Here is a 25,940-nt window from a genome sequence, read left to right on the forward strand (position 1 = left end):
ATGGCAGTCAGGCTACCTCTGGCGAGCACATGGAGGGCTGTGCGGCCCCCCAAAGAAATGCCACCCCACACCATGACTGACCCACCTCCAAACCGATCATGCTGGAGGATGTTGCAGGCAGCAGAACGTTCTCCACGGTGTCTCCAGACTCTGTCACGTGCTCAGTGGCGAATTTGCCAATCTTGGTGTTCTCTGGCAAATGCCAAATGTCCTGCACAGTGTTGGGCTGTAAGCACAACCCCCACCTGTGGACTTGAATGACCTGTGGAGGTCATTCTGCAGTGCTCCTCCTTGCACAAAGGCGGAGGTAGCAGTCCTGCTGCTGGGTTGTTGCCCTCCTACGGCCTCCTCCACGTCTCCTGATGTATTGGCCTGTCTCCTGGTAGCGCCTCCTTGCTCTGGACGCCACGCTGACAGACACAGCAAACCTTCTTGCCACAGCTCGCATTGATGTGCCATCCTGGATGAGCTGCACTACCTGAGCCACTTGTGTGGGTTGTAGACTCCGTCTCATGCTACCACTAGAGTGAAAGCACCGCCAGCATTCAAAAGCGACCAAAACATCAGCCAGGAAGCATAGGAACTGAGAAGTGGTCTGTGGTCACCACCTGCAGAACCACTCCTTTATTGGGGGTGTCTTGCTAATTGCCTATAATTTCCACCTGTTGTCTATTCTATTTATTGTCAATCAGTGTTGCTTCCTAAGTGGACAGTTTGATTTCACAGAAGTGTGATTGACTTTGAGTTACATTGTGTTGTTTAAGTGTTCCCTTTATTTTTTTGAGCAGTGTAATGAGGCCTTGTTAAGTGTGTCTCCGTGTCTGTTTTTAGCCTCTGAGATGTAGTACTGCTGGTTGGCGGGTTAAGACCCCTGCAGTAAGTAATCCTGACTGGGCCACTCATTCATCTACAAAGAGGGAGTTTTTCTGCAAGGTGCAGCCAGTCTGTATAGCAGCGCCATCATCCGGTCCAGGCAGCTTCATACCTATACAGTGAACAGAGAAGAGAGGTCAGTTGCATATAACTGACATGCAGTCAATGGAGCTCAGTTGACCACATCTCTTCCAGGTGAATAGTTCCTGTTTTATTATTATACTGAGGACTTCTAGTTGGAGGGAGATTGATTCTCCTTTAATCAGCCTGTTGTGACCTGGAAACAGAAGATGAAAGGGAATCTGGTGGCCTTGGGTTGAAGAGAATGGAAAGTCATACAGGGGAGCAGAGTTCTACCCCACCTTAACCTAACAGCAATCCCCAGGTTATAGTGATAGACCCTGTTCTTTCCCCACACATGTAGCCCCTCCCCCACGTGTTTGTGCAGTGTGACTTTATGTGATGGTGTCTGAGTGAATTTTACACATGCTATATAGGTCGCACTAGGAGGGAGATTATACAATGATGCCCTAGACCCCTCAAATTCAACTCTGGACCTTAAAGCCAGTTCCACTGCATTGTTCCCCTCTAATCAGGGACTGATTTAGACCAGGAACACCAGGTGTGTGCAATGAATTATAGGGAAGAACAGAAAACCATGCCCTAGACGTTTCTGTTCTGAACTGCTGATTTAATCATTATGACACTGATCCAGGTGCAGTTGTTAAGTAGACTAGTCACTAGAGTGACAAAGCACTTTTCCATGACACCGCTGAACCTGGCTGGCCCATAGAGATTGATAGAGGACTCATCTTTATATCTGTGCCATTATAGCATCTGTGACAGCTTGGGTTGTGCCATTGAGGTTACAACCCATAGGAAAACCCACCCAGTTTACTACTTTGCCATCATCCACCATTTTAATGTCCAATAGCAATGACAATGTCCATGCTAAAACGGGTTATATCCATGATGAGTCCTCTATCTACCTCTATGGGGTAGCCTCCTCTATTACTGTATCTCTTTGGTTGAAATCTTGAGGCCCAGGTAAGGGAATTGGGTGGTCAACTGCCATATAACTCTGTGTTGTCTGTTCACACTGCTATGCTTTATCTTGGCCAGGTCGCAGTTGCAAATGAGAACTTGTTCTCAACTAGCCTACCTGGTTAAATAAAGGTGAAATAAAATAAAAAAATAAAATATATGGGTATAGAGACACAACAGTCAGGTGTGTGTGTTGAGGGACTATCACTTAGGCTAGGATTCAATACGATCGCGCTGGTAGAGCGCTGCCGACAATTCATGTTAAACACTGCAGATGTTGACTCAATCTGAAATGACCTTGAAATGTCAAGACAACTTAACTGCTATCCACTGACTTCTCTGTTTTCCCCTCTGACCTGTCTGGCTATAATGGACAGAGCAGACAACACCAAGGCCTAGATTCAATCAGATCAAGCATTAAACAGCGATTGCAGACACCCGCATAGCAGATGTTTTGGCGGTGTTGGAAGTGGAACTGGGTTGAAGCCCTCAAATCGGTGAGCAGCTGCTCTTGCGATAATTGTCACGAAGCCACACCCACACGTTAGAAATTCAGAATGAGAACATTTAGGCTTTTTAGAAATAATTACACTCAAATTAAAAATCATTGAACGTAATACACAATCCAGTGTTCAAACTTGTAAAGAAGGCTGCATGGGATTTCTGTTAATGCGACTCTGTTCAGCCAATGGCAAAGTCCGCTTCTGGTATAATGCCAGGAGCCGCTTGTGGATTTGACAGCTCCACTACCGACACCGCCAAAACAACCGCTATGCAGATGTTGGCCAAAGCGGATCTGATTGAATAGTACACTAAATGAATAGTCAAGTCCACAATGAGATGGATCATGTGACTCGCAGGCTTCTTAGGATGGAGGCTTTAAATGCTAGTTCCATTTACAATCAGTTCTGCAAACGCAGTCTATGGTTAGGTTCCTACTACCCATGATGACTGAATTCTCCTAGACCTCCCCTTGTCCTAGAGACTGGGGGGAAAGGTAGGGGCAGCAGGTGAGAGACAGAGGAGACTCCCTGGCTTGTCTGCTGTCAGGTAGACAGGAAACTAGTGGGGCATAATAACATGTTAAAGAGTTAGCAAATCAAATCTCATTTTATTTGTCACATACACATGGTTAGCAGATGTTAATGCGAGTGTAGCGAAATGCTTGTGCTTCTAGTTCCGACAATGCAGTAATAACCAACGAGTAATCTAACTAACAATTCCAAAACTACTACCTTATACACACAAGTGTAAAGGGATAAAGAATATGTACATAAAGATATATGAATGAGTGATGGTACAGAGCGGCATAGGCAAGATGCAATAGATGGTATCGAGTACAGTATATACATATGACATGAGTAATGTAGGGTATGTAAACAAAGTGGCATAGTTAAAGTGGCTAGTGATACATGTATTACATAAAGATGTCTTTCCACCACCATGTGAGCACTAACCAACAGTCATGGCCCATTTCACTCCCCTCCCTCTCTCCTCTGTGAGAGCTGGCGACGTGAGAGGTATTTGAAGAGAGAGGCAACTTTTCTGCAGGGGGGTAAGTATGAGCTGTGCCCTTAATGGCCCCTGTCTCCCCCTCTCCTTCCTGTTTCCTCTCTGGCCGTGTTGCAGACAGGTGGCCTTGACTGCTAATTTTAGCCCTGTTCATTGTCCCGATGGGGTTCTCACAGCTATGGGCCTGCAATCAACCAACTGGTTCAGTGTGTGAGCTGGGGTCAGTCGGACAACTCTCTTCATACACACACACTCACCTTCATCATCTCTGACTCATTCATTCATCCTGACTTTTACAACTAACATGCTGTATTTTGATTGGCTCCTGTCCCCAGCCAATGCCAGGTCTCTCTCATGTAGCCCATTGATAAAGTCAGGGTCCTATAGAACATGGCACACGCTGTTCCTCCAGAGGCCAAGTCCATTCATTCATAACACAGCCATATGCTCAGAGGGTGTACGAGTGACACCAAGCCCTAAACATTACCATACATAACAATAGTTACAACCACATGCACACACACACTGCTGCACACATGAGAGAGACCTGTACAACTAGTAAAACATCTGACGGATACACAACCACGATGACACACACTCACCCCAACAGGTTTTGTACTCACTGTGTTTGATTCCCAGACCCCCTGGCATATATATCTCTCTCTCTTCTTCTTCTTTCTCTCTCTCAGTGGCAGCCCTTTTCCTTGACACCAGTCTTTTCTCTGCGGAGAACGAGAGAGGGGGCAGAGATAGAGGGGGGAGGGGAAGGAAGAAAGACAGAGTGGGGAAGGAAAAGAAGAAAGAGAGAGGGGGCAGAGGGGGGGGTGGAGAAAGAGAGAGAGAGATTCCATGTGAAACAGCATTCCAGTGTGTTCAATAAGTAATGAGCTGTAGATGTGTCAGTCTTGAGGCGGGGCCCAGTGTTCTCTATTTCTTTCTACTTGTCTGTTCTTTGGCACTTTTCTCACCTGTGTCCATCGTGTACTTCTCCTATCCTATATTTCTCAGTCTTTTATCTCTCAATGAATCCACATACTTCAGTATGTATGTGTGACAGAAAGTCAGTCAGTCACGCAGTGTGACATGGAGATGGCAGACTTCTTGAAAAGGAGCCGGTAGCATTAAGGGTCTTGAGCTTTCTCAGTCAACGACTGGTCCGGAGGCGCAAGTAACTCTGACATATATGTGAATGGGGAGGCTTGGAAGAGGACACTCATTGATAAAACTAGGGGAGTTGGTTTTCTGTGTAGCAACTGACCAGAGAAAGTGCCATGAAAAGAATAATGGTGCCATGATCTCAAGTACAGAGCAATCATATTGTGTTGCATCTGACTCTTGATCATTCATTGTGTCACTGTTAAAATCAAATAAATGAATACAATTCATCTACGTTAGTTCTGTCAAATTTAGTTTGGCCATCAGGTGACCTAGATGGTTTTCCATTGGTTCTTCCCGTGCTGCGTTTCTGCAGTATGTTGCCATGGAAACCTGGAGCCAAGGGTACTTGGCTGTTCAAAGTGGAGGAGTTTTGTGTGTGTGTGTGTAGAGAGATTGATTTTGTTGAATCTTTATTTAAGTAGGCAAGTCAGTTAAGAACAAATTCTTATTTACAATGACGGCCTACCCCGGCCAAACCCTAACAACACTGTGCCAATTGTGCACCGCCCTCATCTGCCCCTATGGGGAGCGAAATAGTTAAACACTGCCCCTATCTGGAGGGAAACGGTTAAACACTGCCCCAAAATCTATCCTACCCTGTCTTTCTAAGGTCTTCGAAAGCCAAGTTAACAAACAGATCACCGACCATTTCGAATCCCACCATACCTTCTCCGCTATGCAATCTGGTTTCAGAGCTGGTCATTGGTGTACCTCAGCCACGCTCAAGGTCCTAAACAACATCATAACCCCATCGATAAGACACCTGTATTCATCGACCTGGCCAAGGCTTTCGACTCTGTCAATCACCACATCCTCATCGGAAGACTCGATAGCCTTGGATTCTCAAATTATTGGCTTGCCTGGTTCACCAACTACTTCTCAGATAGAGTTCAGTGTGTCAAATCTGAGGGCCTGTTGTCTGGGCCTCTGGCAGTCTCTATGGGGGTGCCACAGGGTTCAATTATTGGGCCGACTCTCTTCTCTGTATACATCAATGATGTCGCTCTTGCTGCTGGTGAGTCTCTACACAGACGACACCATTCTGTATACTTCTGGCCCTTCTTTGGACACTGTGTTAACAACCCTCCAGACGAGCTTCAATGCCATACAGCTCTCCTTCCGTGGCCTCCAACTGCTCTTACATACAACTAAAACTAAATGCATGCTTTTCAACCGATCACTGTCTGCACCTACCCGCCCGTCCAGCATCACTACTCTGGACGGTTCTGACTTAGAATATGTGGACAAATACCTAGGTGTCTGGTTAGACTGTAAACTCTCCTTCCAGACTCACATCAAACATCCAAAGTTAAATCTAGGTTTGGCTTCCTATTTCGCAAACAAAGCATCCTTCACTCATGCTGCCAAACATACCCTTGTAAAACTGACCATCCTACCGATCATTGACTTCGGCGATGTCATCTACAAAATAGCCTCCAATACCCTACTCAACAAATTGGATGCAGTCTATCACAGTGCCATCCGTTTAGTCACCAAAGCCCCATATACTACCCACCACAGTGACCTGTACGCTCTCGTTGGCTGGCCCTCGCTTCATACTCGTCGCCAAACCCACTGGCTCCAGGTCATCTACAAGACCCTGATAGGTAAAGTCCCCCCTTATCTCAGCTTGCTGGTCACCATAGCAGCACCCACCTGTAGCACGCGCTCCAGCAGGTATATCTCTCTGGTCACCCCCAAAACCAATTGCTCCTTTGGCCACCTCTCCTTCCAGTTCTCTGCTGCCAATGACTGGAACGAACTACAAAAATCTCTGAAACTGGAAACACTTATCTCCCTCACTAGCTTTAAGCAGCAGCTGTCAGAGCAGCTCACAGATTACTGTACCTGTACATAGCCCATTTATAATTTAGCCCAAACAACTACCTCTTCCCCTATTTATTTATTTTGCTCCTTTGCACACCCCATTATTTCTATTTCTACTTTGCACATTCTTCCACTGAAAATCTACCATTCTGGTGTTTTACTTGCTATTTTGTATTTACTTCACCACCATGGCCATTTTTTTGCCTTTACCTCCCTTATCTCACCTCATTTGATCACATTGTATATAGTATATATATATAGTATATATATATTGTATATATTTTTCTATTGTATTATTGACTGTATGTTTGTTTTACTCCATGTGTAACTCTGTGTTGTTGTATGTGGCAAAATGCTTTGCTTTATCTTGGCCAGGTCACAATTTTAAATAACAACTTAAACACTGCCCCTATGGGGAGGGAAACAGAAAAACACTGCCCCTATGGGGAGGGAAACAGAAAACACTGCCCCTATGTGGAGAGAAACCGTAAAACACTGCCCCTATGTGGAAAGAAACAGTAAAACACTGCCCCTATGTGGAGAGAAACAGTAAAACACTGCCCCTATGTGGAGAGAAACAGTAAAACACTGCCCCTATGTGGAGGGAAACAGTAAAACACTGCCCCTATGGGGAGGGAAACAGTAAAACACTGCCCCTATGTGGAGGGAAACAGTAAAACACTGCCCCTATGGGGAGGGAAACAGAAAAACACTGCCGCTATGGGGAGGGAAACAGAAAAACACTGCCCCTATGGGGAGGGAAACAGAAAAACACTGCCCCTATGGGGAGGGAAACAGGAAAACACTGCCCCTATGGGGAGGGAAACAGAAAAAACACTGCCCCTATGGGGAGGGTTAAACAATGGGGGACAGTAAAACACTGCCCCTATGGGGAGGGAAACAGTGAACAATTGCTCCTATGGGGAGGGAAACGTTAAACACTGCCCTATGGGGAAGGAAACAGTAAAACACTGCCCCTATGGGGAGGGAAACAGTAAAACACTGCCCCTATGGGGAGGGAAACAGTAAACACTGCCCCTATGGGGAGGGAAACAGAAAACACTGCCGCTATGGGGAGGGAAACAGAAAAACACTGCCGCTATGGGGAGGGAAACAGTTACACACTGCCCCTATGGGGAGGGAAACAGAAAAACACTGCCCCTATGGGGAGGGAAACAGTTAAACACTGCCCCTATGGGGAGGGAAACAGTGACATACTGCCCCTATGGGGAGGAAAACAGTTAAGCACTGCCCCTATGGGGAGGGAAACAGTTACGCACTGCCCCTATGGGGAGGGAAACAGTTAAGCACTGCCCCTATGGGGAGAGAAACCGTAAAACACTGCCCCTATGTGGAGGGAAACAGTTAAGGACTGCCCCTATGTGGAGAGAAACAGTAAAACACTGCCCCTATGGGGAGGGAAACAGTGAACAATTGCTCCTATGGGGAGGGAAACGTTAAACACTGCCCTATGGGGAAGGAAACAGTAAACACTGCCCCTATGTGGAGGGAAACAGTTAAGGACTGCCCCTATGGGGAGGGAAACAGTAAGACACTGCCCCCAGTTAAGCATTGCCCCTATGGGGAGGGAAACAGTTAAGCACTGCCCCTATGGGGAGGGAAACAGTTAAGCACTGCCCCTATGGGGAGGGAAACAGTTAAACACTGCCCCTATGGGGAGGGAAACAGTTAAACACTGCCCCTATGGGGAGGGAAACAGTTAAACACTGCCCATATGGGGAGGGAAACAGTTAAACACTGCCCCTATGGGGAGGGAAACAGTTAAGCACTGCCCCTATGGGGAGAGAAACTGTAAAACACTGCCCCTATGTGGAGGGAAACAGTTAAGGACTGCCCCTATGTGGAGAGAAACAGTGAACAATTGCTCCTATGGGGAGGGAAACGTTAAACACTCCCCTATGTGGAGAGAAACAGTAAAACACTGCCCCTATGGGGAGGGAAACAGTGAACAATTGCTCCAATGGGGAGGGAAACGTTAAACACTGCCCCTATGGGGAGGGAAACAGTTAAACACTGCCCCTATGGGGAGGGAAACAGAAAAACACTGCCCCTATGGGGAGGGAAACAGAAAAACACTGCCCCTATGGGGAGGGAAACAGAAAAACACTGCCCCTATGGGGAGGGAAACAGAAAAACACTGCCCCTATGGGGAGGGAAACAGAAAAACACTGCCCCTATGGGGAGGGAAACAGTAAAACACTGCCCCTATGGGGAGGGAAACAGAAAAACACTGCCGCTATGGGGAGGGAAACAGGAAAACACTGCCCCTATGGGGAGGGAAACAGTGAACAATTGCTCCTATGGGGAGGGAAACGTTAAACACTGCCCTATGGGGAAGGAAACAGTAAAAACACTGCCCCTATGGGGAGGGAAACAGTGAACAATTGCTCCTATGGGGAGGGAAACGTTAAACACTGCCCTATGGGGCAGGAAACAGTAAAACACTGCCCCTATGGGGAGGGAAACAATAAAACACTGCCCCTATGGGGAGGGAAACAGTAAAACACTGCCCCTATGGGGAGGGAAACAGAAAAACACTGCCGCTATGGGGAGGGAAACAGTTAAACACTGCCCCTATGGGGAGGGAAACAGTAAAACACTGCCCCTATGGGGAGGGAAACAGAAAAACACTGCCCCTATGGGGAGGGAAACAGTTAAACACTGCCCCTATGGGGAGGGAAACAGTGACATACTGCCCCTATGGGGAGGAAAACAGTTAAGCACTGCCCCTATGGGGAGGGAAACAGTTAAGCACTGCCCCTATGGGGAGAGAAACCGTAAAACACTGCCCCTATGTGGAGGGAAACAGTTAAGGACTGCCCCTATGTGGAGAGAAACAGTAAAACACTGCCCCTATGGGGAGGGAAACAGTGAACAATTGCTCCTATGGGGAGGGAAACGTTAAACACTGCCCTATGGGGAAGGAAACAGTAAACACTGCCCCTATGTGGAGGGAAACAGTTAAACACTGCCCCTATGGGGAGGGTAAAACAGTTAGACACTGCCCCTATGGGGAGGGAAACAGAAAAACACTGCCCCTATGGGGAGGGAAACATGGGGAAAAACACTGCCCCTATGGGGAGGAAACAGTTAAGCACTGCCCCTATGGGGAGGGAAACAAAACACTGCCCCTAAGACATGGGGAGGGAAACAGTTAAACACTGCTCCTATGGGGAGGAAACAGTTAAACACTGCCCCTATGGGGAGGGAAACAGTTAAACACTGCCCCTATGGGGAGGGAAACAGTTAAACACTGCCCCTATGGGGAGGGAAACAGTTAAACACTGCCCCTATGGGGAGGAAAACAGTTAAGCACTGCCCCTATGGGGAGGGAAACAGTTAAGCACTGCCCCTATGGGGAGGGAAACAGTTAAACACTGCCCCTATGGGGAGGGAAACAGTTAAACACTGCCCCTATGGGGAGGGAAACAGTTAAACACTGCCCACATGGGGAGGGAAACAGTTAAACACTGCCCACATGGGGAGGGAAACAGTTACGCACTGCCCACATGGGGAGGGAAACAGTTACGCACTGCCCCTATGGGGAGGGAAACAGTTAAGCACTGCCCCTATGGGGAGAGAAACCGTAAAACACTGCCCCTATGTGGAGGGAAACAGTTAAGGACTGCCCCTATGTGGAGAGAAACAGTGAACAATTGCTCCTATGGGGAGGGAAACGTTAAACACTCCCCTATGTGGAGAGAAACAGTAAAACACTGCCCCTATGGGGAGGGAAACAGTGAACAATTGCTCCTATGGGGAGGGAAACGTTAAACACTGCCCCTATGGGGAGGGAAACAGTTAAAACACTGCCCCTATGGGGAGGGAAACAGTTAAGCACTGCCCCTATGGGGAGAGAAACTGTAAAACACTGCCCCTATGGGGAGGGAAACAGAAAAACACTGCCCCTATGGGGAGGGAAACAGTTAAACACTGCCCCTATGGGGAGGGAAACAGTTAAGCACTGCCCCTATGGGGAGGGAAACAGTTAAGCACTGCCCCTATGGGGAGGGAAACAGTTAAGCACTGCCCCTATGGGGAGAGAAACCGTAAAACACTGCCCCTATGTGGAGGGAAACAGTTAAACACTGCCGCTATGGGGAGGGAAACAGTTAAACACTGCCCCTATGGGGAGGGAAACAGTTAAACACTGCCCCTATGGGGAGGGAAACAGTTAAACACTGCCCCTATGGGGAGGGAAACAGTTAAGCACTGCCCCTATGGGGAGGGAAACAGTTACGCACTGCCCCTATGGGGAGAGAAACAGAAAAACACTGCCGCTATGGGGAGGGAAACAGAAAAACACTGCCCCTATGGGGAGGGAAACACTGCCCCTATGGGGAGGGAAACAGAAAAACACTGCCGCTATGGGGAGGGGGAAACAGAAAAACACTGCCCCTATGGGGAGGGAAACAGAAAAACACTGCCCCTATGGGGAGGGAAACAGAAAAACACTGCCCCTATGGGGAGGGAAACAGAAAAACACTGCCCCTATGGGGAGGGAAACAGAAAAACACTGCCCCTATGGGGAGGGAAACAGTTAAACACTGCCCCTATGGGGAGGGAAACAGTTAAACACTGCCCCTATGGGGAGGGAAACAGTTAAACACTGCCCCTATGGGGAGGGAAACAGTTAAACACTGCCCCTATGGGGAGGGAAACAGTTAAGCACTGCCCCTATGGGGGAGCACAGCCCCTATGGGGAGGGAAACAGTTACGCACTGCCCCTATGGGGAGAGAAACCGTTAAACACTGCCCCTATGGGGAGGGAAACAGAAAAACACTGCCCCTATGGGGAGGGAAACAGAAAAACACTGCCCCTATGGGGAGGGAAACAGTAAAACACTGCCCCTATGGGGAGGGAAACAGTTAAACACTGCCCCTATGGGGAGGGAAACAGTGACATACTGCCCCTATGGGGAGGAAAACAGTTAAGCACTGCCCCTATGGGGAGGGAAACAGTTAAACACTGCCCCTATGGGGAGGGAAACAGTTAAACACTGCCCCTATGGGGAGGGAAACAGTTAAACACTGCCCACATGGGGAGGGAAACAGTTAAACACTGCCCCTATGGGGAGGGAAACAGTTAAGGACTGCCCCTATGTGGAGAGAAACAGTTAAACACTGCCCCTATGGGGGGAAACAGTAAAACACTGCCCCTATGTGGAGAGAAACAGAAAAACACTGCCCCTATGTGGAGAGAAACAGTAAAACACTGCCCCTATGGGGAGGGAAACGTTAAACACTGCCCTATGGGGAAGGAAACAGTAAACACTGCCCCTATGTGGAGGGAAACAGTTAAGGACTGCCCCTATGTGGAGAGAAACAGTAAAACACTGCCCCTATGGGGAGGGAAACAGTGAACAATTGCTCCAATGGGGAGGGAAACAGTAAAACACTGCCCCTATGGGGAGGGAAACAGTTAAACACTGCCCCTATGGGGAGGGAAACAGAAAAACACTGCCCCTATGGGGAGGGAAACAGAAAAACACTGCCCCTATGGGGAGGGAAACAGTGAACAATTGCTCCTATGGGGAGGGAAACGTTAAACACTGCCCTATGGGGAAGGAAACAGTAAACACTGCCCCTATGTGGAGGGAAACAGTTAAGGACTGCCCCTATGTGGAGAGAAACAGTAAAACACTGCCCCTATGGGGAGGGAAACAGTGAACAATTGCTCCAATGGGGAGGGAAACGTTAAACACTGCCCCTATGGGGAGGGAAACAGTAAAACACTGCCCCTATGGGGAGGGAAACAGTTAAACACTGCCCCTATGGGGAGGGAAACAGTTAAACACTGCCCCTATGGGGAGGGAAACAGAAAAACACTGCCCCTATGGGGAGGGAAACAGAAAAACACTGCCCCTATGGGGAGGGAAACAGAAAAACACTGCCCCTATGGGGAGGGAAACAGAAAAACACTGCCCCTATGGGGAGGGAAACAGAAAAACACTGCCCCTATGGGGAGGGAAACAGTTAAACACTGCCCCTATGGGGAGGGAAACAGTTAAACACTGCCCCTATGGGGAGGGAAACAGTTAAACACTGCCCCTATGGGGAGGGAAACAGAAAAACACTGCCCCTATGGGGAGGGAAACAGTTAAACACTGCCCCTATGGGGAGGGAAACAGTTAAACACTGCCCCTATGGGGAGGGAAACAGTTAAGCACTGCCCCTATGGGGAGGGAAACAGTTAAGCACAGCCCCTATGGGGAGGGAAACAGTTAAGCACAGCCCCTATGGGGAGGGAAACAGTTAAACACTGCCCCTATGGGGAGGGAAACAGTTACGCACTGCCCCTATGGGGAGGGAAACAGTTACGCACTGCCCCTATGGGGAGAGAAACCGTAAAACACTGCCCCTATGGGGAGGGAAACAGAAAAACACTGCCGCTATGGGGAGGGAAACAGAAAAACACTGCCGCTATGGGGAGGGAAACAGTTAAGCACTGCCCCTATGGGGAGGGAAACAGTTAAGCACTGCCCCTATGGGGAGGGAAACAGTTAAGCACTGCCCCTATGGGGAGGGAAACAGTTAAACACTGCCCCTATGGGGAGGGAAACAGGAAAATTGCCCCTATGGGGAGGGAAACAGTTAAACACTGCCCCTATGGGAAGGGAAACAGTGAAAATTGCCCCTATGGGGAGGGAAACAGTGACATACTGCCCCTAGGGGGAGGAAAACAGTTAAGCACTGCCCCTATGGGGAGGGAAACAGTTAAACACTGCCCCTATGGGAAGGGAAACAGTGAAAATTGCCCCTATGGGGAGGGAAACAGTGACATACTGCCCCTAGGGGGAGGAAAACAGTTAAGCACTGCCCCTATGGGGAGGAAAACAGTTAAGCACTGCCCCTATGGGGAGGGAAACAGTTAAACACTGCCCCTGTGGGGAGGGAAACAGTTAAACACTGCCCACATGGACACTCACTAGTCCTCTCACACAAGTCATCCACCTCAAACATCTGACAAACACACCTACAGTACAGGAGATACTGCCGCCTGCACATCACTAACTGTAACACACATCCACAAGTCTACACACACACACCAAATGCACCACACGTTCTCCTCTTTTCATTGCAACATGAAATGTTGAGGAATGTGTGGTAGACTAGTCATTCCAATCTGATGTGGGTGCTGAGAGCTGATAGAATCCCACTTAAGGATCGGGTTGCTCATTGGAATAATCGTCATTTGTGAGTGGGCGATTGCTTTTTTAGGCAGGCGTCGAAGTGTGGACAATCTCAGATGATTTTATGCTAATCCAGCACCACCATTACTGCTCGAACCATAGTCAACTCTGGTAGACATATACCTTTGATGCTACACTATTATATTCATTACTGATATCTATTACGCGTGTCTCATATTTTCATTTCTGCATTTATCTACTTGAAATATTTGGGGAAGCGTAGGCAGTGGTGGGAAAAGTACCCAATTGGAAAGGGAAAGGGGGAGGCCTAGTCAGTTGTCCAACAATGTATTCAACTGAAATGTGTCTTCCATCAGAGATGGGGGGGACTGCCTTAATCAACATCCACGTCTTCGGCGCCTGGGGAACAGTTGGTTAAATGCCTTGTTCAGGGGCAGAAAGGCAGATTTTTACCTTGTCAGCTCAGGGATTCGATCCAGCAACCTTCCGGTTACTGGCCCAATGCTCTAACCACTAACTGTCATACTTGAGTTAAAAGTAAAGATACCGTAACAGAAAATGACTCAAATAAAAATGAACGTCACCCAGTAAAATACCACTTGTGTAAAAGTCTGAAAATATTTAGTTTAAAATATACTTAAGTATCAATAAATAAATAAATTTATGTAATTGCTAAAATATACTTTAAATTATATAATTTCAAATTCCTTATATTAACCAAATGGCATGATTTTCTTGTTTTTTACATTTACAGTCAGCCAGAGGCACACGTCAACACTCAGACATCATTTACAAACAAAGTATTGGTGTTTAGTGAGTCCTCCAGATCAGAGGCAGTAGAGATGACCAGGGATGTTCTCTTGAGAAGTGCGTGAATTGGACCATTTTCCCTTCCTGCTAAGCACTCAAAATGTAACCAGTACTTTTAGGTGTCAGGGAAAATGTATGGAGTAAAAAGTACATTATTTTTCTTTAGGAATGTAGTGAAGTAAAAGTAGTTAAAAATATAAATCGTAAAGTACCGATACCCCAAAAAACAACTTAAGTAAAAAATACTTTAATAAAGTGCTACTTAAGTACTTTACACCATTGAGCATAGGCTAACTGGCAATATGCTTTGATAAAATGTACATTTTGTCTACCTTCTTTATGACAGTGGATAGTTGGAATATTTAGGAGATTCCATTGTCAGGTATTTTGACCCTTAGCGAAAACCATTGTACAGGTGTAGGATCTTAATTTGACCACCATGTTGTCGAAGGAAATACAAACATGTAGTGTGTTCACAGTTGAAAAATACTTCTAAAGTTTGTAATAACACCTACAAACATGTCCTTTAATTATAATCCACACAATAATTTACATTTCCTGTTGCTGCAGGATTATTTTCCTGTTGTGAGAAACTGGTCAAATTAATAACCTACACCTGTAGCCTACCATACCTCTCTACCTGTTGGAAAGGATTGGAAAAAAAACAGGCCAGAAATCCAAACTAACCTATAACTGTGACAGCATTTTACATTAGGCTCAGGCTATATCTACAATGTTGCAGTGCAAACAAAGAAATGTGCTGGTGGTAGCATAATCATGTGCTTTTTTTCTATTTCTTTAAAAGACTGACCTTTGAGTGAAAGAAACAGTAGTTTTGGTGTAAAATAGGTGAGAGTGCGAGTAGCCTAGTTAGTCTTTGTCATCTGACTACTTTCCCTTGGACACTGGGCTGTGAGTCAGCAGATCCATCAGCATAGACAGTATCATGTGAAGACGAAACAACATGTCAGCAACCCAAATGCCATTTAGAACTAATGAGGAAGCCGAGGAATGTGCGTAGTCCTTTCAGAACTTGCCTCATTCTTCCTTCTGGCCCCTTCTCTCCCTCTTTTCAGTCATGGGTTCTCCCCTGGGTAATCGCATTCCAAAACACACAAGAATTCCCCCTCTTCTCACATACCACCCCTCCAACCTAGACTCAGGGGTAGATGTAACATAGTAAACAAACATCCGAGATGCTCAAATTAGTATATGTATTAATTTGTGGAAGTCCATCATCCATTTCGTATATGTTATGATTTACAATTCGTATGATATGTTATGAATTTGCAATACAATTTGCAGGCAGTTAGAAAAGCCAAGGCTAGCTTTTTCAAGCAGAAATTTGCTTCCTGCAACACTAACTCAAAAAAGTTCTGGGACACTGTAAAGTCCATGGAGAATAAGAACACCTCCTCCCAGCTGCCCACTGCACTGAAGATAGGAAACACTGTCACCACTGATAAATCCACCATAATTGAGAATTTCAATAAGCATTTTTCTACGGCTGGCCATGCTTTCCACCTGGCTACTCCTACCCCGGTCAACAGCACTGCACCCCCAACAGCAACTCGCCATTCCCCATTTCTCCTTCCCCATTTCTCCTTCTCCCAAATCCATTCAGCTGATGTTCTGAAAGAGCTGCAAAATCTGGACCCCTACAAATCAGCCGGGCTAGACAATCTGGACCCTTTCTTTCTAACATTATCTGCCGAAATTGTTTTGCCACCCCTATTACTAGCCTGTTCAACCTCTCTTTCGTGTCGTCTGAGATTCCCAAAGATTAGAAAGCAGCTGCGGTCATCCCCCTCTTCAAAGGGGGGGACACTCTTGACCCAATCTGCTACAGACCTATATCTATCCTACCATGCCTTTCTAAGGTCTTCGAAAGCCAAGTCAACAAACAGAATACCGACCATTTCGAATCTCACCATACCTTCTCTGCTATGCAATCTGGTTTCAGAGCTGGTCATGGGTGCACCTCAGCCACGCTCAAGGTCCTAAACGATATCTTAACCTCCATCGATAAGAAACATTACTGTGCAGCCGTATTCATTGATCTGGCCAAGGCTTTCGACTCTGTCAATCACCACATCCTCATCGGCAGACTCGACAGCCTTGGTTTCTCAAATGATTGCCTCGCCTGGTTCACCAACTACTTCTCTGATAGAGTTCAGTGTGTCAAATCGGAGGGTCTGCTGTTCGGACCTCTGGCAGTCTCTATGGGGGTGCCACAGGGTTCAATTCTTGGACCGACTCTCTTCTCTGTATACATCAATGAGGTCGCTCTTGCTGCTGGTGAGTCTCTGATCCACCTCTACGCAGACGACACCATTCTGTATACTTCCGGCCCTTCTTTGGACACTGTGTTAACAACCCTCCAGGCAAGCTTCAATGCCATACAACTCTCCTTCCGTGGCCTCCAATTGCTCTTAAATACAAGTAAAACTAAATGCATGCTCTTCAACCGATCGCTACCTGCACCTACCCGCCTGTCCAACATCACTACTCTGGACGGCTCTGACTTAGAATACGTGGACAACTACAAATACTTAGGTGTCTGGTTAGACTGTAAACTCTCCTTCCAGACCCATATCAAACATCTCCAATCCAAAGTTGAAGCCAATTCTAGATTTCTATTTCGCAACAAAGCATCCTTCACTCATGCTGCCAAACATACCCTTGTAAAACTGACCATCCTACCAATCCTCGACTTTGGCGATGTCATTTACAAAATAGCCTCCAATACCCTACTCAACAAATTGGATGCAGTCTATCACAGTGCAATCCGTTTTGTCACCAAAGCCCCATATACTACCCACCATTGCGGCCTGTACGCTCTCGTTGGCTGGTCCTTGCTTCATACTCGTCGCCAAACCCACTGGCTCCATGTCATCTACAAGACCCTGCTAGGTAAAGTCCCCCCTTATCTCAGCTCGCTGGTCACCATAGCATCTCCCACCTGTAGCACACGCTCCAGCAGGTATATCGCTCTAGTCACCCCCAAAACCAATTCTTTCTTTGGCCGCCTCTCCTTACAGTTCTCTGCTGCCAATGACTGGAACGAACTACAAAAATCTCTGAAACCGGAAACACTTATCTCCCTCACTAGCTTTAAGCACCAACTGTCAGAGCAGCTCACAGATTACTGCACCTGTACATAGCCCACCTATAATTTAGCCCAAACAACTACCTCTTTCCCAACTGTATTTAATTTTTATTTATTTATTTATTTTGCTCCTTTGCACCCCATTATTTTTATTTCTACTTTGCACATTCTTCCATTGCAAAACTACCATTCCAGTGTTTTACTTGCTATATTGTATTTACTTTGCCACCATGGCCTTTTTTGCCTTTACCTCCCTTCTCACCTCATTTGCTCACATTGTATATAGACTTGTTTATACTGTATTATTGACTGTATGTTTGTTTTACTCCATGTGTAACTCTGTGTCGTTGTATCTGTCGAACTGCTTTGCTTTATCTTGGCCAGGTCGCAATTGTAAATGAGAACTTGTTCTCAACTTGCCTACCTGGTTAAATAAAGGTCAAATAAAATAAATAAAATAAATAAAAATACGCATGTTACGAATTCTAATTTGTTGTGGCTAACGTTAGCTAGGCTTTTGGTTAAAGTTAAAAGAAAGATCCACCAAAACCACTAATTCCTATAATTTACAGTGCTAAATAACACTTATATGTGAGAACAATATATTTTGTGAACCAATATTTATTTTCATCGTTATAATTGTTGTGGAAATCTGTTGCAGCTCAAGTCAACGACAAAACCCACAATGCAATGCTCTTTTTGCTGGCTGGCTAGCTATATAGCTAGCAAACGTAGCTACACACAATAATACCAAAGTGCATTATCAGCATGTGAAGAAGTTAGTTGGCTGTAAAATAGCCTAAACAAACTGCACTATCCATTTAGGAGACTACAATCTCACCATGTTCAACCTGCAGATCGATGTGCCTCACAGAGTGGAGTCTGACATTCACAATGGCACCATGCAATGCACCCTGGACTGAAGAGGCAGACAATGTGGTGGGGACCCTCTGTTAAATTACATATTTCTCAAGGTAGGAATACTGTAATGGCTCATTCAAGAGAAGACAACCTCCCGCGTTGACATCGACCTGTATCGAAATCGGACATGTACGTTAGACGTTTTCGCAATCCAAAAGTTGTATTCTTATTAACTTCCAGTGTTGTGAGGGCAGCTTTATCACAATGCTACATCATACCGGCCTAATTTCTGCCTGCTAGAATTTTTTGTTGTTGTTGTAGTTTTCTATTCAATGCCATTACAGTATCCATTGACTTAGGACTCAAATTGCAGTTCCTATGCCTTCCACTAGATATCAACAGTCTTTAGAAATAGTATCAGGCTTGTATTCTGAAAAATGAGGGAGTAAGAGCAGTCTGAATGAGTGGACCCTGCAGTGTCACAGAGCTTTTACATGCACGCGACAGAGAGTGCCTTTCTTGTTTACCTTTTATATTGACGCAGTTATTGTCCGGTTGAAATATTATTGATTATTTTGGCTAAAAAACAACCTGAGGATTGAATATAAACATCGTTTGACATGTTTCTATGAACTTTACGGATACAATTTGGATTTTATTTGTCTGCCTGTTGTGACTGCGTTTGAGCCTGTGGATTACTGAAGAAAACGCGCAAACAAAACTGAGGTTTTTGGATATAAAGAGAGAATATCGAGAAAAAAAAACGAACATTTATTGAGTAAATGAATGTCTTCTGAGTGCAACCATACGAAGATCGTCAAAGGTAACTGATTAATTTTATCTCTATTTCTGACTTGTGTAACTCTTCTACTTGGCTGTTTACTGTTTGTAATGATTTGTCTGCTGGGCGAAGTTCTCAAAAATCGTAAGGTATGCTTTCCCATCATTTTTTTTTTACAAATCTGACACCGTGGTAGGATTCGCAAGAAGTTCATGAGTATTTCTGTATTTGAATTTGGCGCTCTGCAATTTCACTGGATGTTGGCCAGGTGGGATGCTAGCGTCACACATACCCTAGTGAGGTTAAAGGCTTTGGGTTAGCTAACATGCTAAGTAGTTGCAAAGTTGCTAATTAGCTAAATTGCTAAAGTTGTCTGTGATGAGATTCGAACACACAACCTTTGTTGCTAGACACCCGTGATGAGATTCGAACGCAACCATTGGGATGAACCTTTGGGTTTGTGTTATACCACCCTCCTTTCGTTTCTGCATTAAGTAACCTTTATCTTATATAACCATACCAAACCTAACATATACTAATTTGAGTGTTAATATGTTACGTCTAGTCTGAGACCAGGCTGTCCATTCTCTCCTCCAAAAGGCAAAAAAACCAGTTAACTCCAAAAACCTTTCTCAAAACCAGTTTCGTTTAACATTATGGTTCACGGTTCTATGTTAAAATAGACAAGTGTCATTTAGTTAATGAGCGACCGTTGCGTTTATAAAAGAGATCAAAACGCTATGCGCATTCCAGTGATCTGGAGCCAACTTCGTCCGAACGTGAGACCGCGAGACCACACACTTTGTTGCGCTACCACACACACTGGACCACAACTTGCCCCATAATTCTGCAGTAGCCTATATATAGCTTCGTTATAGCATTGCCTTAACAACTGTAATGATTAAAGTAGAATACTCTTACAACTTTCATCAGTTTCATTTACAGAATAAACAAATGTGATAAGCGCATTGGAATGTGGCATTCTATTTTGCCCTGCAAGCAAACATGATATAACATTATTTTCAGAGCAACCAGATTTCAGAACATCTAGACATTATTCTCACCACTAAAGTGGCTCAACCCCTAAGCTAAAGAAAATGGTTTATCCATTCAACCAGCCTACCTTTTGTGACTGCATGTGTTGAACGGTCCACGTCGAGTTGTAGCTGATCTGAGAAAACGTTGAGAAACAAACCGACTTCTGTTTCCAAGAAGCAGCCAGGAGAAAGTGGACAGGAAAGTTCTTACAAACGCGTAAAAAGTGAATTATCGAGAATGTAGCCAAGGCTACCTCATGATGTCTTACCAATATCCTCTCATCTCCTCGTGTCGATTCCCCGTTCATATCCTTAGCCTGCCTGCCCTGCGCCTCGAGGGTTTTCTTTTATGGACCGCACACCAAGGCTAGGGGTCAGAAGTGCCGCGCTTCGCAATGCCTTCCGCGAAGGCAAGTTGGTGCCTATCCACAGAAGACATACATTCTCCATAATTACCGCTGATCTCATTGTCTACCGCAAACACTTCCGAAACCCCCAAGCCAGTCGTTGGAGGGGTCTCTTGTAGGTCAATATAGGCTTAACCAACGTCACAATCAAATGTGTTTTTCATGCCATGGTTGGTTATTCGACGTCTGGCAATGAAGACGGATGAAGACGGTCCATCGAGACTGTGAGTATACTGTCGCAAGTACATGACACATCGATTGCTTCAAATCAATTAGAAATTGAAAATCAAAGAAGTCAAAAGGTAATGCGAGTCAACATCTCAGCAATTGACTGGGAGAGAGAGAGTGATGATTATTTGTGTAGTCAATCTTCAGAGTCACAGCCTTTCTTCTTCAATCATTTATTGCATGAGTGGCAGACGACTTGTTATTTATTCCCCCTAACACACCTGTTCTATCACTGCCAAGTCTAAACCCACAAACACTCGTAAATAAACACAAAAATACACCAAAGATTCTAAAGTGGCAAAACTCTGCTATAAGGAACACTAACGTGAAATCTACTTAGACAAGTCTAAAAAAGGGCAATATCAACCCAACCACCTAATCTTGGGCCCCACCCTCTTCAGCGTTCACCATACCCCCAACACACACACCGGGACTCTCACGACTTTCCCAATATCAATTGCTTCCGAAAGAAATGTTCGGGAACAAATCATAAGTGAACACACACGCACGCGCACACACGCACAAACACCCTCTTTTTCCTTAGCAGCTGTTGTCAATGGTAAATGATTCCTTCTCCTTCATCTCAACAAGACTGGAGACATTGGTAAGACAACTATCCTTATCACATTTCTACAACATGATCGGTAGAGCTCATTTTGAAAGAGTACTGTAAGCAGAACAGTACTGATAGGATTTCAGAGTAATCAGCAGCGTGACTGTTTGACTGCAGAGCAATATCTAAGCAAATGTAACACAGCTGTAGCTGTGAATCGTCTGCAGTGCTCCAAATACAAAGACACACATATACAAACACATATACAAACACATACAGTATGCACACACACACAGACACACATATACAAACACATACAGTATGCACACACACACAGACACACATATACAAACACATACAGTATGCACACACACACAGACACACATATACAAACACATACAGTATGCACACACACACAGACACACATATACAAACACATACAGTATGCACACACACACAGACACACATATACAAACACATACAGTATGCACACACACACAGACACACATATACAAACACATACAGTATGCACACACACACAGACACACATATACAAACACATACAGTATGCACACACACACAGACACACATATACAAACACATACAGTATGCACACACACACAGACACACATATACAAACACATACAGTATGCACACACACACAGACACACATATACAAACACATACAGTATGCACACACACACAGACACACATATACAAACACATACAGTATGCACACACACACAGACACACATATACAAACACATACAAACACATACAGTATGCACACACACACAGACACACACACAGACACACACAGACACACGCACAGCTGAGATAGTGAGTTCTTACCTGTGCACATGGTCCAGACAGTGTCTGCTCAGAACACTCCGAACAACGTGCTCTGGCTCCTCTCTCTCTCTCTCTCTCTCTCTCTCTCTCTCTCTCTCTGTCTGTCTCTCTGTCTCTCCGTCTCTACAATGTCGTTTTTTGTCTTAGTCTTGTTTTGCATATTTTTTCTGTTATTATTTATCTTCTCTCTCTTCTCTTCATTCACTGGTCACCGTTCTTTCATTATCTGATCTTCAATTCTCTCTATTTTCTCATCTCTCCGTCTCCCTCTCACTCTCTCTCTACAGCAGTCTATGGAAACCTGTTGTGGCAATCTCACTCTCTTTTGCCCTCTCTCTCTCGCTCTCTCTGCAGTAGCCTACAGAGTATAGCTGTTGTCCTCTGTCTGTCTGTCTGTCTGTCTGTCTGTTGTGGCAGTCCCAGTCCATACTGATCAATGGGCAAGCTGCAAGCAAGCTTAACTACCTAGCGCCTCCCACCCTCAGCTTAACACTTCCGAGCGTGTGTGTGTGTGTGTGAGAGAGAGGCTTCCTTCCCACACACTGCTTTCCAGAGCTTTTAGCCCCCACAGTACCTACCCAGAAAACACCCGCCAGCTGACCACTCCATACCCCACGCAAAGCACTCCAGCGCCGACACACACACACAATTCACATCTTAGTATTGAATGTCATTACCCATTTCCCTTCCTTCATCAGTTATTATATTGACAGCCTTGTGACTAGGAAGATGTGTTCTTAATTCAGGCCTTGTATAGACACAGAGACTAGCTATAACCCTTATATAACAGCCACAGTATCTTTCTGCTCCATCCACTATCTGAGCAACAGCAACCAGCACACAAAATCAATGGGAATTATTTAACCTCAAGAGTCACAAGGGTCAAATCTAATTAGAATGAATTAACCAGCAGTTTGGGGAGAAATCCATGGATCAGAAGACCTGCTGTGCCTGGACCCAACCCAAACGGGTGAAACTAGACCAATGTTATTGAAGCTACTCTAGATGTAAGGATTCCAATGTTTTTCTGTGTAGCCTAGAGTATGTAACAATTGTATGGAAAAAGACAGTAACTCTGACTTATGTAATGAAAGTATGCGTTAGAGTCTCTGTGCGGTGTAGCTTGAAACATCTCACTGAATGTTTTAGCAATATTCCCAGAGAGTGGCTGGCTCACACCATAGTCATTTACATTCAGGTAATGTATTGGTGTCTAAAGGGATCAAATCTGGGTGGGTGGAAAATATACACTTCTTCACCGGAATATGAAAACTGACTGACAGACAGACAGAGAGAGAGAGAGAGAGAGACACAGACAGAGAGAGAGAGAGAGAGAGAGAGAGAGAGAGACAGACAGAGAGAGAGAGAGAGAGACACAGACAGAGAGAGAGAGAGAGAGACAGAGAGAGACAGACAGAGACAGACAGAGACAGGTAGAGAGAGACAGAGAGCGAGAGAGAGAGAGAGAGAGACAGAGAGAGAGAGAGAGAGAGACAGACAGAGAGAGAGAGACAGACAGAGAGAGAGACAGAGAGAGCGACAGAGAGGGAGAGGGAGAGGAGAGAGAGAGAGACAGAGAGAGAGCGACAGAGAGGGAGGAGAGAGAGAGAGACAGAGAGAGAGAGAGAGAGAGAGAGAGAGACAGACAGAGAGAGAGACAGAGAGAGAGAGAGAAAGAGAGGGAGATCAAGTGAGAGTAAAAGAGAGCTAAAGTAAGACAGAGAGAGGGGGGTGAGAGAAAGACAGAGAGAGAGAGTGAGAAAGGGGGAGAGAGGCTATCAGACAGTTAAGTCACTCAGAATTTACGATGAATTACATTTCAAATCACCGCTGGGAAGGAAAGAGTTCTCTCTAAGCGGTAGTTGTTGGGCACTGGGGCAAAATGAGAAGAGGAGTGTTATGTGTTTAGGGAGAATGCTTTGCATGCAAGCACAGAACATTGACAGAGCCCAACAAGAACCCATATTAGACAGTATCATTTTTGAGGCTTGTTAATATTGCCCCGTATTAATTACACCATCCCTTTTGTGTCTCTGGCTTGGAGATGTGTAGGTGTTTCAAAATGAAGGGCAAACAAGGAACCAGTTTCACCATGTATTGCGGTGTGTCATGCATAACCTCAAACTTTACTGCTGAAGTAGACGTGCAGCCTTTTATAAAGATGGAGGGTATGTTCACTCTCTTATGTCTTCTCTACATCTGGACTATGGTTCATGATGGTTCACTATTCTATTTTAATATCATTTTCCAAAATCAGTCAATTCAATACAGGACTAGCTGTATGTAAATAGTCCTAGAGATTCTGCAGTGTCATGATTGGAAGAATTTGACCGATTTAGTACAATTCCTACCATTCTCGAGAGGTTGTCCATTTCTAAAGAGAACCTTGTATTTTGCAACTGCAATAGACAACTCTGCCAATCATTCCATTTCATTTTATTTTCTGCGGCAAAGCTTGGGGAGTCTTGTTGAGGGCGGCCTCCCTCTTTTCAAAAAACAGTCAGCGACAGTTAGTGAAACAATAGAAGACAAGAGAGGATACACTTCCCACACCGGCACACAAAGTACACAATAATATAGACTAGGTGGCTGGAACACTCATCCTGCTGGAACACTTATCCTGCTGGAACATTCATCCTGCTGGGTGCGCTGGAACACTCATCCTGCTGGGTGCACTGGAACACTCATCCTGCAGGAACACTCATCCTGCAGGAACACTCATCCTGCAGGAACACCCATCCTGCTGGGTACGCTGGAACACTCATCCTGCTGGGTGCGCTGGAACACCCATCCTGCTGGGTGCGCTGGAACACTCATCCTGCTGGGTGCGCTGGAACACCCATCCTGCTGGGTGCGCTGGAACACTCATCCTGCTGGGTGCGCTGGAACACTCATCCTGCTGGGTGCGCTGGAACACTCATCCTGCTGGGTGCGCTGGAACACTCATCCTGCTGGGTGCGCTGGAACACTCATCCTGCTGGAACATTCATCCTGCTGGAACACTCATCCTGCTGGAACACTCATCCTGCTGGGTGCGCTGGAACACTCATCCTGCTGGGTGCGCTGGAACACTCATCCTGCTAGGTGCGCTGGAACACTCATCCTGCTGGAACATTCATCCTGCTGGAACACTCATCCTGCTGGAACACTCATCCCTGCTGGAACACTCATCCTGCTGGAACATTCATCCTGCTGGAACACTCATCCTGCTGGAACACTCATCCTGCTGGGTGCGCTGGAACACTCATCCTGCTGGGTGCGCTGGAACACTCATCCTGCTGGGTGCGCTGGAACACTCATCCTGCTGAGTGCGCTGGAACACTCATCCTGCTGATCCTGCTGGAACACTCATCCTGCTGGAACACTCATCCTGCTGGGTGCGCTGGAACACTCATCCCTGGGTGCGCTGGAACACTCATCCTGCTGGGTGCTGGAACACTCATCCCTGCTGGAACACTCATCCTGCTGGGTGCGCTGGAACACTCATCCTGCTAGGTGCGCTGGAACACTCATCCTGCTGGAACATTCATCCTGCTGGAACACTCATCCTGCTGGAACACTCATCCTGCTGGGTGCGCTGGAACACTCATCCTGCTGGGTGCGCTGGAACACTCATCCTGCTAGGTGCGCTGGAACACTCATCCTGCTAGGTGCGCTGGAACACTCATCCTGCTGGAACATTCATCCTGCTGGAACACTCATCCTGCTGGAAC

The 25,940-nt window shown here is 45.9% G+C and overlaps 1 long non-coding RNA gene across 1 annotated transcript; it reads right to left on the reverse strand.

Moving 5' to 3' along the window:
* Nucleotides 1–718: 718 nt before the first annotated feature.
* LOC121846835 lies at nt 719–22,707 on the reverse strand. Its single transcript, XR_006083826.1, has 3 exons — nt 22,228–22,707; nt 4,053–4,151; nt 719–985 (listed from the first exon to the last, which is right to left on the reverse strand). It is a non-coding gene; the product is annotated as an uncharacterized LOC121846835 (long non-coding RNA).
* Nucleotides 22,708–25,940: the final 3,233 nt, after the last annotated feature.

Source organism: Oncorhynchus tshawytscha, linkage group LG07, assembly GCF_018296145.1.
Source record: "Oncorhynchus tshawytscha isolate Ot180627B linkage group LG07, Otsh_v2.0, whole genome shotgun sequence".
In the NCBI taxonomy this organism is placed as follows: domain Eukaryota; kingdom Metazoa; phylum Chordata; class Actinopteri; order Salmoniformes; family Salmonidae; genus Oncorhynchus; species Oncorhynchus tshawytscha.